We start from the raw sequence: 14,555 nt of genomic DNA on the forward strand, positions 1-14,555 counted from the left end.
TTCACAATGCTGCCAAAAATCATACATGGGGCCCGATTCACAGAACAAACTTAAGACTAAATCCTAAACTTAGTACCATTCTGGTATTCACAGAATGCACCTAGTACTTCTGGTATTCACAGAATGAACTTACTTCTTTTGCTATTCACAGAATGAACTTAGTACTTTTGCTATTCACAGAATGGATTTACGACTACTAAACTTACGTCCGCACTCGGGCCGGAAATTCCGGCCCGGAGGCGGAGCTTCCGGCCCGGAGGCGGAGCTTCCGGCCCGGAGGCGGGGCTTCCGGGACGGAGGCGGAGCTTCTGGGCCGGAGGCGGATCTTCTGGCCCGGAGGTGGAGATTTCGGCCATAGCTAAATCGGCCGGAATCCCCACCCCCGGGCCAGAAGCTCCGCCTCCGGCCCGGAAGCCCCGCCTCCGGCCCAGAAGCCCCGCCTCCGGGCCGGAAGCACCGCCTCCGGGCCGGAAGCTCCGCCTCCGGGCCGGAATTTCCGGCCAGAGTGCGGACGTATGTTTAGTAGTCGTAAATCCATTCTGTGAATAGCAAAAGTACTAAGTTCTTTCTGTGAATAGCAAAAGTAGTAAGTTCATTCTGTGAATACCAGAAGCACTAGGTGCATTCTGTGAATACCAGAATGGTACTAAGTTTAGGATTTAGTCTTAAGTTTGTTCTGTGAATCGGGCCCATGGTATTTTTTCCCCCTCCTATATTTTTTGCACATTTCATAAGAGGAGTTCATAGTGAGCAGCAAGAAGGCAACGCAAAGCTAAAGGACCCTCGACTTGAACAGTACACAACAACCCGAAGCAGAGAGTCCATTCAAAAGTCCAATCTAAACTTCAAGATTTGGCTCCACAGTTTTCCCCTATCGCATCATACTGCATGGATTGTGGAGTTGTGAATGCTGGAGAGCAGTCCATAATGACCCTTCTCAATGCCGCAAAGAATAATAAATGTTGATGTTTTCTTTTCATTGTTGGCCCTTCATAGTTTTTCTACATTACCAGGCATTTTATCTTACAAAATAGGTATCTTATGTGTTGTTCACTTTATTATATTCTAATTTATTGTAACACTACCTACATATAACTTGCCGTATAGACAAGTCAAGCCATCCCTCTACAAATAAATACACAGGTAACTTTTGCCAATTATCATCATTTACTTTTTCTCTTTTTAAATATAAGTCAACACTCTGTATTAAAATCTTCTAGTAAGTGCATCGACAACATATACAAACATACTCTGTTTTTTTCACTTTCTTAAAACTATCATCTGTAATATATGGGTATTGTCCTGCAACTCCTCCTCTTAACAACTCTTCATTTTTCCTAGAATCCTGCTCAGGACCAACGAAACAAAACTGCACATCACTGCAAACCTATTCCATATCTGCCACACTACAATGCAAAAGTGCTCTATTCATTTCTCCTAAACATTAAGCAGGAGTTTTCACATAATGCAGTCTCCTACCTTAAAGTTATCATTGTTGAGTGGTATAACTTATTTAGTTTTTTAAACTTCGCCTTGGAAAGATATGTAGGAATTTTACAAAGTGCATGAGTGCATAAGTAGAGCCTGAGTGTTTCATCAGTGCACACGTGTGCCTCAGTATTTTAATGACTGTATGGGTTGTAAGTGGGTATTTAGATGGCTATATAGGTTTTGCTCAAATATTATAATGATTGCATAGTTACAGCCTTGTTAATGGCGTAAGTCAATAGTTAGTACCTAGGTGATTAGATGAAAATATAGATAATTTCTGCATAGTTCAATGACTACATAATTTCTGCCTGCCTAATTGCAAGAATACATGTGTAGTGTCTGGGTAATTAAATAACTCAATGGATAGTGAATCACTGATTTGATGACTTCCTGAGTAATGACTGGGTGATTGCATGAGTGCCTGAATACTGCCTGACTGACTGAGAAAGGAACATCATTGCGGTTAGATACATAACAGTTGTCACTATATTTCAAACTCATTGGTTAACTCCTTCTGTCAGTATCAAACTACCTGTTTTACTGAATACATGCTTTTCTTCTGAATTAAATCTAGGTATCGCACTTGATATATAATTGCCAATTCCAATCCAATCTTTATTTCGGTCCGTGGCCCATAAGAGAACATTGCAAAAACATACGATATATAAAAACAGATTGAAACTTTAAAACCCCCAAAAAAACAAGATAAAATTGATACAAGGACGATTAAAAAATCAATCAGCATTTATTCCATTACTGGTTCCTAAAAAAGCCAAATGAGCCCACCACATAAAAGATAAAAACGAGATACAGCGTACACAATTGGCAATTGACTATTATACTTTAGGAGTCTAAAAGTTTCTTCACAACGCCTTATACACAGGTTCCTACACAGTTGTACCAGCCATCTGTACCTGATTTTTTTTTATATCCCGGACAAAAAATTAAATACATGGATTTCAGTCTCCTCCTCTGAACGACATGCAGGGCATCCCAGAGCAGAGCTGTCGATCCATTTGTTAGAAAATGCACACAGAGGGAGAGAACCGTGCCTGAACTGTACATAGAGTTTCCTAGCTAGGGCTGGTTGTATTTCATCTAGGCATGGCTCCAATTTATAAGTATCCTTTATGTTCAGAAAATTACCTGTGAGAGAACAGATGGCAGGATTTTCATGGAGTTGAGCGAGTTTACCCCCCCTGTAGCTACTAAGTAGTTGTTTACATGAGATTGTACTACAGGCAACCTCCTGATTACTCCAGAGGCTGTCTCTACCTATGTTTTGAAAACCTTCTTTCAGGTGTGCGAACCAGGCCATTTTACCTATACCAGGAAATCCCAATATTTCTTGCAACTCTGTCCTATATTCAGCCAGTTCTGGGGTCACCCATAATCGCTGCCAGAATATTAGGGGTCTACAGCCAATTTCCTCTGCAATTGGTCTAACTCCTAGGTCCAAGCGTAGTGCGACAAGTGGGGAGCACACTGGTAGGCCAAACAGCTGTCTAAAGAGCTTATTCTCAGTCTTAATAATTGTCTTGGAAAGGCAATACCCCTGAGTTCGGCCCCAAACTTAGCAGCACTCCTTAGGTGGGTTTTATAGATCTCTATTACAGGTCCTACTGGCTTATGAAAATAATTTCTGGAGAACTTAGCCAGCCTGCCTGCCATCTGGGCTAGCTTAAGACTTGACTTATCCATTTGTAGACCCCAATCCATTTTTTCTTTTAAGGTGGGACCTAGATACTAAAAAACAGATACCCACTCAAGTTGGATACCATTCATATCTGGGTTAGGACAGGTTGTGTGAGCAGAGTTGAAGACCATATATTTTGTTTTCTCTATATTTTGTTTTCCAACCCCCTGTTTCTGCAAAACTTGCCAAAACCATCCAGGATTCTCTGGATACCCATTGGTGATTTGGACAGCAGGAGGGTATCATCTGCAAACATCATTGCTGGGATTAGCTTGTGTGCTCGCTTTGGAGTATCTATGTCCTTCAACCTGCTCAATGTAACAACCAGTCCATTGATATAAAGACAAAACAGAGTGGTAGCCAGCACACACACAGCCCTGTCTAACTCCTCAATTTATTGGGATTGGCGGAGTGAGTTCCCTGTGCTTCCCATGCCTGATATGTGAACAATTGCCCTCATGCAGTCTTCTTAACATATTCAAGAGATATTAGGGAATTCCAAGGATGCTTACTACCACCCAGAGGGCATCGCTTGGCACTAGGTCAAAAGCACGTTTGAGATCCACAAAGACCAAGTATAGACTACCACCTTCCAGATGCACTGTTTTCCAATAAAGGAGTTGGAGCCTAAATATTTGGTATATGGTGGATGTTTTTTCCCTAAAACCAGCTTGTAGAGGACAAATATGTTCCTCCAACCAGGTCTGTAAGTGATCCAATAAGGTCCTTGCAAAGATTTTTTGTGATACATATATTTGATGGGCAATAATGGGGACCCTTTTCTTATACCCTAGAAGAATCTCTGCTCCAGCCCAAGTTGACGGGCATGCCATCCCTTGTAATATAGCGTTAAAGAGCACCCACAGATATGTTCGCCAGATGTTAGGCTCAGCACTGAAAAGATCCCCAGGTTTCTTGTCCAGACCTGGGGCTTTATCAGGAGCTGTTTTTTTTACAGCACTGATAGCTTCGGTCAACTCAGGATCTCTGTGTGGGGGTTTTAGGATGGCTGGGTTCTGTGGTCTGGGTGCTAACATAAGTCTCCGGTGGGCTTAGAGGGCCTGGAAATGTTCTTTACAACTATCAGCCGCTGTATTGGGTTCTAGAGCCACCTTTCCATTTCTGCTGCCTGTACTCACAATGTTTCAGAAGGCTTTTATATCCGTAACCTCTAGGGCCTGTTTCAGAGATGCTCATTGATCAATTTCCCATGATTTTTTTGCAAGTGAACTGGTGTCTTCATAGAAAGCCCTTGCACTTCATGTTTGGTTTATACTCTTAGATTTTATGGCCTCTATCAGGGCCCACTTTGCTTTCCGACAGCTTTGGTTAAACCAGGACTGCTTAACCTTTGCCCCCACCCCCGGGTGGCCACTGGCCAGAATATGTCCACCACTTTAGTGGTCATTGCTTCATGCAACTTAGCAACTATTGTTGGGGATGCAACAATACCATTTATGGTTGATAATTTTGCTAGTTCTAAAAAAGATGGTATGATGGATTCCTACAGAAAGGTCATTCTTTCAGGGGATTGTTCGATCCAAATCCATCTTAAATTTTGCCTACCATTGATGAGTAATAGTCTATCATCTATTGTTCAGAGTTCTCAGCGTCTGACAGCTGCAATTCCAAGGTTAAAGCATTATGGTCGCTGTCATGCCGTGATTGGACAGTGAAATCAACAACCCTATCCCACATCCATATTTCTATCAGGATGTAGTCTAGGATGGAAGAGTGACCAAGCCTATTGAAGTTGTGTTTTCCAAGGGAATCAGATCTGGTTTGGCCGTTGCAGGGTCGATGGAGTGATTTAAAGTAAGCAACTTAATCTGAAGAGCCAGTGGTGTCCATGCCCTCAATGTAGGAATATAAGGCTTAGGGATAGCCCAAAGCCGATCCTCCTCAGTGGGTGGTGTATCATAAAAATCTTTAGTTGGCTCGAATTGACAATTTAAATCACCCCATATACCTGCCAAAGCATTTTTGGTGAAGCTAAGAATTAGGCGGTCTAATTGATCTAAGGTCAAGGATTCTTGAATGGTCCTCACGGGCCTTGAATAGACATTGACCAGAACTATTTTGAAGTTTGGAGAAAAGGTAAGCAGGATACACAAGATGTCATCAGAAAAGGACTCCAGTTGAGTAACCGTCCAGCCTAAATAGGAACCTACCCAGATACACAGCCTCCCAGAGGGCCTTCCATTTCCTCTTGAGGAGGCATCTATTTTGAAGGTTGCAAACCCCATACGCAATGTCTCCTCCGTTGTCCTTGTTTCCTGGAACATGCATATATCAACCCTGTCAACAAAATCCCCAACATATAATTGCATACATGGCTCTCTAGAAACATACATTGCTTTGTTACTAAGCGTGCACATGCATCAGTGAGTTTCTAAAATGAAAAACAAAATTTTGAAATTTTTCAAAGGGCAAAACCTTTTGGGAATGGCAAACCTACATTATTTCTCAAATACTTCTTCTGCTTCTAAATCAAACATTCAGCATATCTCAAACAAAAGTAACTCTCGGAATGAAGCTAGCACAAGAACTCTCAAGGCATCCTTCTCAATGTTAAACAAACCATGTTTAAAGAAAAAGACTACTCTCACCATATTCATTACATTTTCATCAGCCTTACTTCACATAGATTACCATGTAAACATATATGTGATTTCTTATTAAATGTATACATTCTAGCCCTCTTTCCCAAAATATATACCTCTCTGCATCTTTAAGTAAACTCAAAAGTCCCACCAAGTCTAGCTCCGTGACCGCTCTGCTCCCTAAACTGCACTGGCTTCCCATGGAAAAACGCATCCAGTTCAAGGCTTTATGTGTGGCGCATAAAATCCTGTCTGGACAGGCCCCGTTGGGCCTGGCCAAGCTACTTAAGTCCTACACCCCATGACGCCTATTAAGATCGGCTGGTCGTGCTTTGGTCTGTACCCCCGCGTCTTCAAAGCCAGAGCTGGTGGCCGCTCCTTTCGGAACTTAGCCGCCAAACTCTGGAACTAACTGCCGGTCCCTATTAGAATTATTCAGAAGCACTTGGCGTTTCGTAAAGCAATAAAAACCTGGCTCTTTTCTGGCCCTGCGAAATCCTTGTAGGTCTAGCTGTCATCCTGCGTCTATCTCTTGGTTGTTGGTCTTGGTCAGGGTAGCGCTGGGACGCCCTGTTGCTGGGGCAGCCATGCGCGCTACAAATCGGATTAATAATAATAATATATATAGCTATGTGCAAGCACAAAAACCATATCTTATTATCTAAGCATCTGCAAAGCGGTCATATAAGTTAAAAAACACATTGACAAACACTTCCCAATACATTCCGAACAAGTATTAATACTTTCTAATCCATAGACAGGTGGACAACATGTTCTCATCTTTTATTTCCCACTATACTATTCCTGTTTAATAATTTTATTAAAAGTACTACAACTCCCAGAATGCAAATAACAGATGTATCTATTCTGCACATGATTTTACACATTTAAAACATTCTTAGTGCCTCATAGCAACTTTTCTCAAGACTATACTGTTATTTTTCATTAACTTATACAATGTAATAAAGAGGTGCTAATTCATTTTTCTCTTTCTTCCCAAAACATTCACCACTAACCTCTTAAAAACATACAGTCTAATCGATACAGTTCATTTAATATATTTTTTCTCATCACTGTGATACTCCTTTTAATTAAACTCCCATATACATCTTCATTTCTAATGTGCATTTTAAAAATAATTGGAAAGTTATACACATACCAGTGAATTCAGTTTGTAGATTTTATTGCTGTTTAGCTCTTTCTGGATAGTTTTGACACAATTAAGATTTGTAAAAACTAACCATAAGAATTGTACACCACTCGCATGCAAAGCAACTCTAAAATAGCAACCTCTTCTACTTTCCAAACTATCATCATGAAAAATGCAGAAATTGGAATCATCTTTCATTTTAGTCTACTGCATCTCCACTTGTGAAGGGTTAGCATCTGTTAACCCTTTCCCTCTCTTTCAAAAAGAGGTTCCCGTTGGCGTGTTTTCGCAATGTGTTCGTGATGACCACGGAAAAAATTGGAGTTCAAACCTATATCTAGATTCATTTTTCTGAAATGTAAATACTACACAACAGTTTATTACATAGTCCTGAGTTGGAAATTAAAACTTGCCATTACTTACATTATGTCATCACTCCTCAACTTTAAAAAAAGTTCTGTCTCTTTAACACCCTTCCCCCAATACAGTCTTAGCTCAGTGTACCTGCAAACCCAGTGGAACCAGTAGGGAAAACGTTTACAGCACATTCTAGAAGGAACATGCTACTTCCAAATGAGATACAGCAAGTGTGGTTTACTCCACAGATTCAAATGCAGAACAATGTCTGTATTACATTTCTTTTTTTTAAACAACAGCCAATAATAAGACTTTTTCCTGAGCCATCCAACACACTACCTAATTTTATGCACTTTCATGCTGACCGCATTGAATGAAATATATATATATATATACATATATATATATATTACCTACTGGCGGTCGCCAGTAGGTAGTTATAGTTAGGACCACGTTTCCATAGGAAAACCTCAACATTCTATTTTGAATAACTTTGGCGCCGGTCGATGAATCCTCGCGAATTTCTCAAAATAGGTGGGGCGCTCCGCTCCGCTCCTACCCTGAAAGTCTCGGGGGGATCCGTCAAGCGGGGGCTGAGATAAAAGGGGGGTCCCAAAACGCGTTTTTCCCATGCATTTTTCCATAGGACCTTTAGAACGAGCTACAGCCCGAACGGCTGAACAGAATTACTCAAAATTTGGCAGAGAGGTAGTCCCTAGGTCAAGGAAGTGCCTTTTGTAGGTTTGGTGTAAATCTGTTCAGTAGATTCTGAGAAAATAGCCTTTAAATCAATATATATATCTGAGCCCGCTTACGGTACGCTTACCGTACGCTTACGGTAAGCGTACGGTGGCGTGCGCGAGCGCGATTCTGATTGGCTCTTAGATCTTAGTAAACATTCGAATCGGTCGAAACCAGGAAGCGGCGGCCGCCGTTTTGTGTATTTCACTCTGAAAAAAAAGAGTGAAAACAAGGAAAGGGGGCAATGAGGAGAGTTACAGACCCCCTAACATTTGTAAGGGGGTCAAAGAAGGACAGAAAAGTACAAAAAAAACATTTATTGATTTTAAAAAAAATCACGGGGTACGCGTACGGTAAGCTTACGGTAAGCGTACGGTAAAAAAAATAAAAAAAAATAAATGAAAAGCAGATTTAAGAGTTTAGATATTAGGGGGCTCTAAAAAGAGCCGTTGTGTTTATGAAGTGATTTTTTAGTGGTACCTACAAGTAAGTACCGATGCAGAGTCTAAGGTTCAAGAGGAAGACTCTGTTCCCTTCATCATTGAAGTGCACACCATCTCCTCTATAAATGTCTTGCATGTCATAACGCAAGTTGTTGTGGTAAATGGCACCCATACCATAGTCACGGAGGAAAGCAGAAACAGATTTGTTGATGTGCTTTCTTGCTTTGTCAATCTGTGGACAGAAATGATTGGACCAGTTCCATTTTTGCCTTTGGCATATGTTGGAAAACACAAAGGCAGTTTTAGGGAAAAGTGTAAACAGTTGTGCAAAGGTGTCCTTCATAAGCATTTCCAGACATACCCCAGTCAAAGTGCCTAGGTCATTGCCACCACAGTGCACTATTATGAGGTCAGGGTGTTGGATTTGAATGAAGGATTTCACCAATGGCATCAATTGGTGCCACTTTAACCCTCTCTGACCAATCCATTTAATGTCTACATTTGGCAAAGCAAGGTCTCTCACCATACCTGTTTTCTCTGCAAACTTTTCACTCCAGAAGACATAGCTGTGCCCTACAATCCACACTGTGAACATCTTCAAAGGAGAACTGGATGCACTCAGGAGGTGTCTTTCAGTAGAATGGCAATATGAAAAGAAAGACAGTTTGGAAATGGAGGCATACATATTTTTTTCAAAACAAAAAGAACTGATTGGCTGTTTCATACCATTCTAGAATAAAAACTAGGCTGTATGTGTAAATTAATAGAAGCATGTTTTGTATTGGTAAAAAAAAATGTGTAAACAAAGAACAGTACTATGGATTTGCTGTTAGGTTTGAAAAGTCAAGCACTCTTGCTCTGTGGAATTGAAACATTGTTTGGCGAACTTCTGACCTAACTCAACACAGCAGTGTTCCATGAGCTGTTGCTATGGTAGCAGGCAGAAGTCAAGTTGGGGGAAGGGTACTAGGCAGAAGTCAAGTTGGGGGAAGGGTACTTTTGGAAAAGGGTTGGTTTTCAACCAATAGAAATGTGTGATTACATTTGAAAAAAAGGGGGAAGCACTGAGATTTGAAACTTACAAGTATATGTGTGGAAAAATAGAGGGAAAGTTTGCCATTATCTGGTTCTGCTGAGAGGAGAGAGGTGAACACAACAGAGATCCTGGCTCTGATAATCTGCTGTTTGAGTGTCACATTTCTTTCACAACTAACTAATTTTAAAGGTGAGTTTACAGTTTGAGAGGGGATGTATGTAGTAACTTAAGAAATGAATAATAGAAATGGAAATTGTTTTTGTTGTAGTTACACATGGAGGTTTCATAATGTGTCAGTCTGTAAAAGTGATTTTCACTTGCCCAAAAAAAAGAGCAGTAAGTGTGCTTTCAAATTGGCAAAGAAATTTCGTTTTGGGACTAATGTGAAAACATGACTCTGTGTGCAGAGAGGAATTATAGGCAGAGATTTATTGCGTCTTGCTCTGGTGATTTCACAGTTGCATTAGATGGAAAGGGGGAGCGAATTTTTGGGGGAAGAAGCAGAGTCTTAGCACACACCCATGTGCTTGCCATGTATAGTCATGCACAGTATTTACAAGCGAGTGGGGTTTTCAGGTTTCAGTCTGTAATGCAAATACATTCAGCATCACTAAGGCTGGTTGCCCTTGCTGTAGTGTAGCAGTCTGGACATGGGCTTTTTAAAAAATCTGAAAAGTGGTTTCATAATGTGACAGTTTGTAAAAGTGATTTTCACTTGCCCAAAAAAAAGAGCAGTTAGTGTGCATTCAAATTGGCATAGAAATTTCATTTTGTGACTATTGTGAAAAGAAATGTAGTAATATATTTAAATACAATAAAGGAATTGTTACAGAGAATCGGTGAGATCTGTACAAATAAAACTTTAGAATTTTATTGGATTACCATTGGAAATTTAATCAAAAAAGAATTTTAAAATTACTATTTGGTCTAAAGGAAATGAAATCAGATGTATTTTGGAGTTATTTGAGATATAATATTGTGATTATACTTCTGAAACAAACATATCAGACGGTATTTTAAAGAAATAAGTATTGGTATTAGATGATATTTTTTTAGAATATTATGCATTTCTATAATGTTAAGTTTAAGTAAAAAAAGAATCAGGGCTTTTTTAATACAATCTTTGTGATTGTTATTTTTTTTTGCCCGCTGTAAAATGATGAATGCAATTGCTTTCACAATTTATAGTGAAATGCAATATATTCTGAAAACAGCAAAAATAAGGCAAAAATATTTTATGGAAAAAAATGTAAATATGTGTACTGTATTATAAAATGTTTTAAAAATATTAATACTTTTTTCTTTTTTTCCAGATAGATATAGAAAATTTTCGAAAACTACAAACATTTTTAAAACTATTTTAAAAAAAAACAAATGAATAAATATTTTTTCAGTGAGTATGGTAAGTCAATAATAATAATTGTAGTCTCTCAAGGACCTTGTAATGTGTTTATTGATTTTTAGTGTTTTTTAAAAAAAAAAAAAAAAGTACGCGCACCGTACGCGTACGGTAAAAAAAAATAAAAAAAAGTTTTTAAAAACATATGTAAAAAAAAGGTGAAAGATAAGGTTGGCTCTTAAAAGAACCGTTGTGTTCATGCAGGGACAGAGGAAAGGAAGCATGGGAAAATTATTCAAAGCGACAAATGTGTTGATCTATTTTGTTGTTCACTAGGGAAACACTGGTCTCCCTATAGCAAATTAGATCTTGACAAAATGTGCATCGAATATCAACCTTCCGAAATCGAGGGTTGATTTCCAGAGGGCCAGCAAAAGGAGATTCTCCCCCCACAGATGAAGGGCTCACCTGACCTGCAGAAGAAGGAGTCAGCCCTGCAGATGATGGTTCAGGCTGAGCTGCTGTGGATGTACTGGCTTGTCTTTCTGAAGAGTTACCTCCAAAAAGATGACCATGTGTCCTTCTGTGTACATCCTGGAGGTGTCTCTTCATGGTGTGATTCCCAAAGGAATACTTCCTGTTAGGATTACCTCTAGAAAGTACACGCTTACACAGCTTACAAGTCACTAAGGGTGCATTTACCTTTTGCTGGCCTTCAGGAAAAGTAAAATAATCCCATACATAAGAGGGCTTTTGTTTCCTCGATCTCTGCCTCAAGACAGTGCTGCTAGTGCTAGCCTCACTCTCAGAAGAGCTCTGCTGTTCTGCCATCGTATCCCAAAGACAAACCAGCTCCTTCTCCCAAGGGATCACAAGCAGAAATGAGGGGAATGGGTGTGGTGTAGGAGAGTTCTAGAACTGAAAGTAGTTTCAACCAATCAAAAGTTGTGTTTCATGATCACATGACCTACCGTACGCTTACGGTACGCTTACGGCAAAAGTGCGCATGCGCATAAAAAAGACACGCGCTTGTGCGCATGCGCATAACAGTCACTCCCGGCACTTCCGCGTAACGTGCGCGTGTAGCGTACACGCGTACGCGTCCCACGCGGAGTACGCGCGGCTACGCAAATTGCGTAACTATACGCAAGCAGCGTAGGAAAATTACGGACGTTGCGTAAACCGTACGCTTACCGTGAGCTTACGGTACGCGTACTAAAAAAAATAAAAAAAAAAATAGAAAAAAAGTACTGCAAATAAATTTTACATGTTTATTTTAAAAAATATATAAAAAAAAACATATTTAAGAATTTTAAAAATTTAATCATAGTCTTTATAAAAGGTAAGAAAATTAAAATAAAAATATGTTAGAAAAAATAGAAGAAAAAAAAAAATTAGCATTTAAAAAACCTTGCAAATTCACTGAAAAAACCATGGGTTTCACACACGTTATAGTTAGGAATTAGCATTTAAAAAACCTTAGAAATTCAGTGAAAAAACCATAGGTTTCACACACGTTATAGTTAGGAATTAGCATTTAAAAAACCTTAGAAATTCAGTGAAAAAACCATAGGTTTCACACATGTTATAGTTAGCTGGACATTTTACTCGTAAAAAACCAATGAAATTCCCCCGTTATAGTTAGTTCAGCTAACTATAACTCGCGCGCCCGCAATGAACTGCTGATGACGTCACATATTACATCACTCATGACATGGTCAGTGACATCACTCATGACATCACTGATGACATCTCAAATGACATCACTGATGACCTCACTGATGACATCATCCTTGTGATAGAGTGGCAGACCTCCTCTTCCCCTAATAAAACCTTTGATACACACATTCAAAAATAGAGACTAAAATTTACAAAACAATGGACATACCAATAACAGTTACAACAACCTCTTCAGTAATTCTAAGATCCACATACACATCCACTCATTCACCAACAGTCCAATACAGTCACTCATACATGTACTCACTTATCATATGTACTCATACACCTATACATCCTGTAACACAATGCCACTCATCCATAGGGCTACTCACACACATAGTCACTCATGCTAATAAAGAATCAAACATACATTTACTTGCATATACAGTTATACACACACCACCACACTTACTTCTACGGAAACTTACACATACTTAGTCTTTTAAACAATCACTTATGGAAATACATACTTATTCATACAGGAACTCTTTCAATCTCTCACTCTCACATATACTCACATATATAAACCAATAGTCACATATACTAGTTTTAAACATATGTAGTTACTCATAAAGACACTATTGAGACAGTCATTCACTCACTAACACACCCATACACACACTCATCCACCCATGCAGTCCTGCACACATGCTCTGTTCAACACATACAAACAGTGAGTCACTCATTCATGCACCTATGCACTACGTCATACCCCCCACCGAACCATGCAGACACTCAGACTAATACTCAAAAAACCAACTAATAACCTATATAGACACCCATGTAGCTACTCACCAACCCATGCAGCCACTTATACACAAAGTGAAAAAATGATACAGATATTTATATATTTAAACATTACTCACTAAGCCATGTATTCACTATGATACACTTAATCAGTCAGTTACATAATCAATTTTTCAAAAAGAAATCATCCATTTAGACAGTAATATACCCATTTATTCTTCCATCAACCTTGAGATATACATATATAAAACATATTTAATTTTCAGAAAAACACACATTCACTGGAAGCTGTCATCAGTGAGGTCATCAGTGATGTCATTTGAGATGTCATCAGTGATGTCATGAGTGATGTCACTGACCATGTCATGAGTGATGTAATATGTGACGTCATCAGCAGTTCATTGCGGGCGCGCGAGTTATAGTTAGCTGAACTAACTATAACGGGGGAATTTCATTGGTTTTTTACGAGTAAAATGTCCAGCTAACTATAACATGTGTGAAACCTATGGTTTTTTCACTGAATTTCTAAGGTTTTTTAAATGCTAATTCCTAACTATAACGTGTGTGAAACCTATGGTTTTTTCACTGAATATATATATATATATATATATATATATATATAATCACAGAAAAAACCATAGGTTTACCACACGTTATAGTTAGGAATTAGCATTTCAAAAACCTTGCAAATTCACTTAAAAAACCAATCCTCTGCTGATGACTTCAGATATTACATCACTGTATTTAAACACTTATTTACCCATGTCTTCTTCCATTAATTTTTAGCTATACATATATTACAATTTTTTTTTTTTCAGAAAGACACATATGTCATCAGTGATGTAATATAGGATTGCGGTCGCGTGAGTTATAGTTGCCTGCACTAACTATAACAGGGGAATTTCATTGGTTTTTCACGAGTGAAATGTCCTGCTAACTATAACATGTGTGAAACCTATGGTTTTTTAAGTGAATTTGCAAGGTTTTTGAAATGCTAATTCCTAACTATAACGTGTGTGAAACCTATGGTTTTTTCAGTGAATTTGTACGGTTTTTTAAATGCTAAGTTATGTATTTATTAATATATTTTTTTTTTGAAATTTTTTTTACTGTGCGCACCGTGCGCGCCCACTTTACGCAGTTCGGGCCGTGCGCGCACGGTGCACGAAGTACGCGGAATTTTTTCTGTTTCTACCGTGCGCGCACGCTACGCGCACTTCGCGATTTTTC

At 39.1% G+C, this 14,555-nt stretch overlaps 1 protein-coding gene across 4 annotated transcripts in view; it reads left to right on the plus strand.

Moving 5' to 3' along the window:
* LOC146857044 (histamine N-methyltransferase A-like) overlaps positions 1-14,555 on the plus strand; it is a 504,499-nt gene that overhangs the window by 45,273 nt on the left and 444,671 nt on the right. The gene's annotated exons all lie outside the window — the stretch shown is intronic.

The sequence above is a fragment of the Triturus cristatus genome, chromosome 3_2 (genome assembly GCF_964204655.1).
Source record: "Triturus cristatus chromosome 3_2, aTriCri1.1, whole genome shotgun sequence".
In the NCBI taxonomy this organism is placed as follows: Eukaryota; Metazoa; Chordata; class Amphibia; order Caudata; family Salamandridae; genus Triturus; species Triturus cristatus.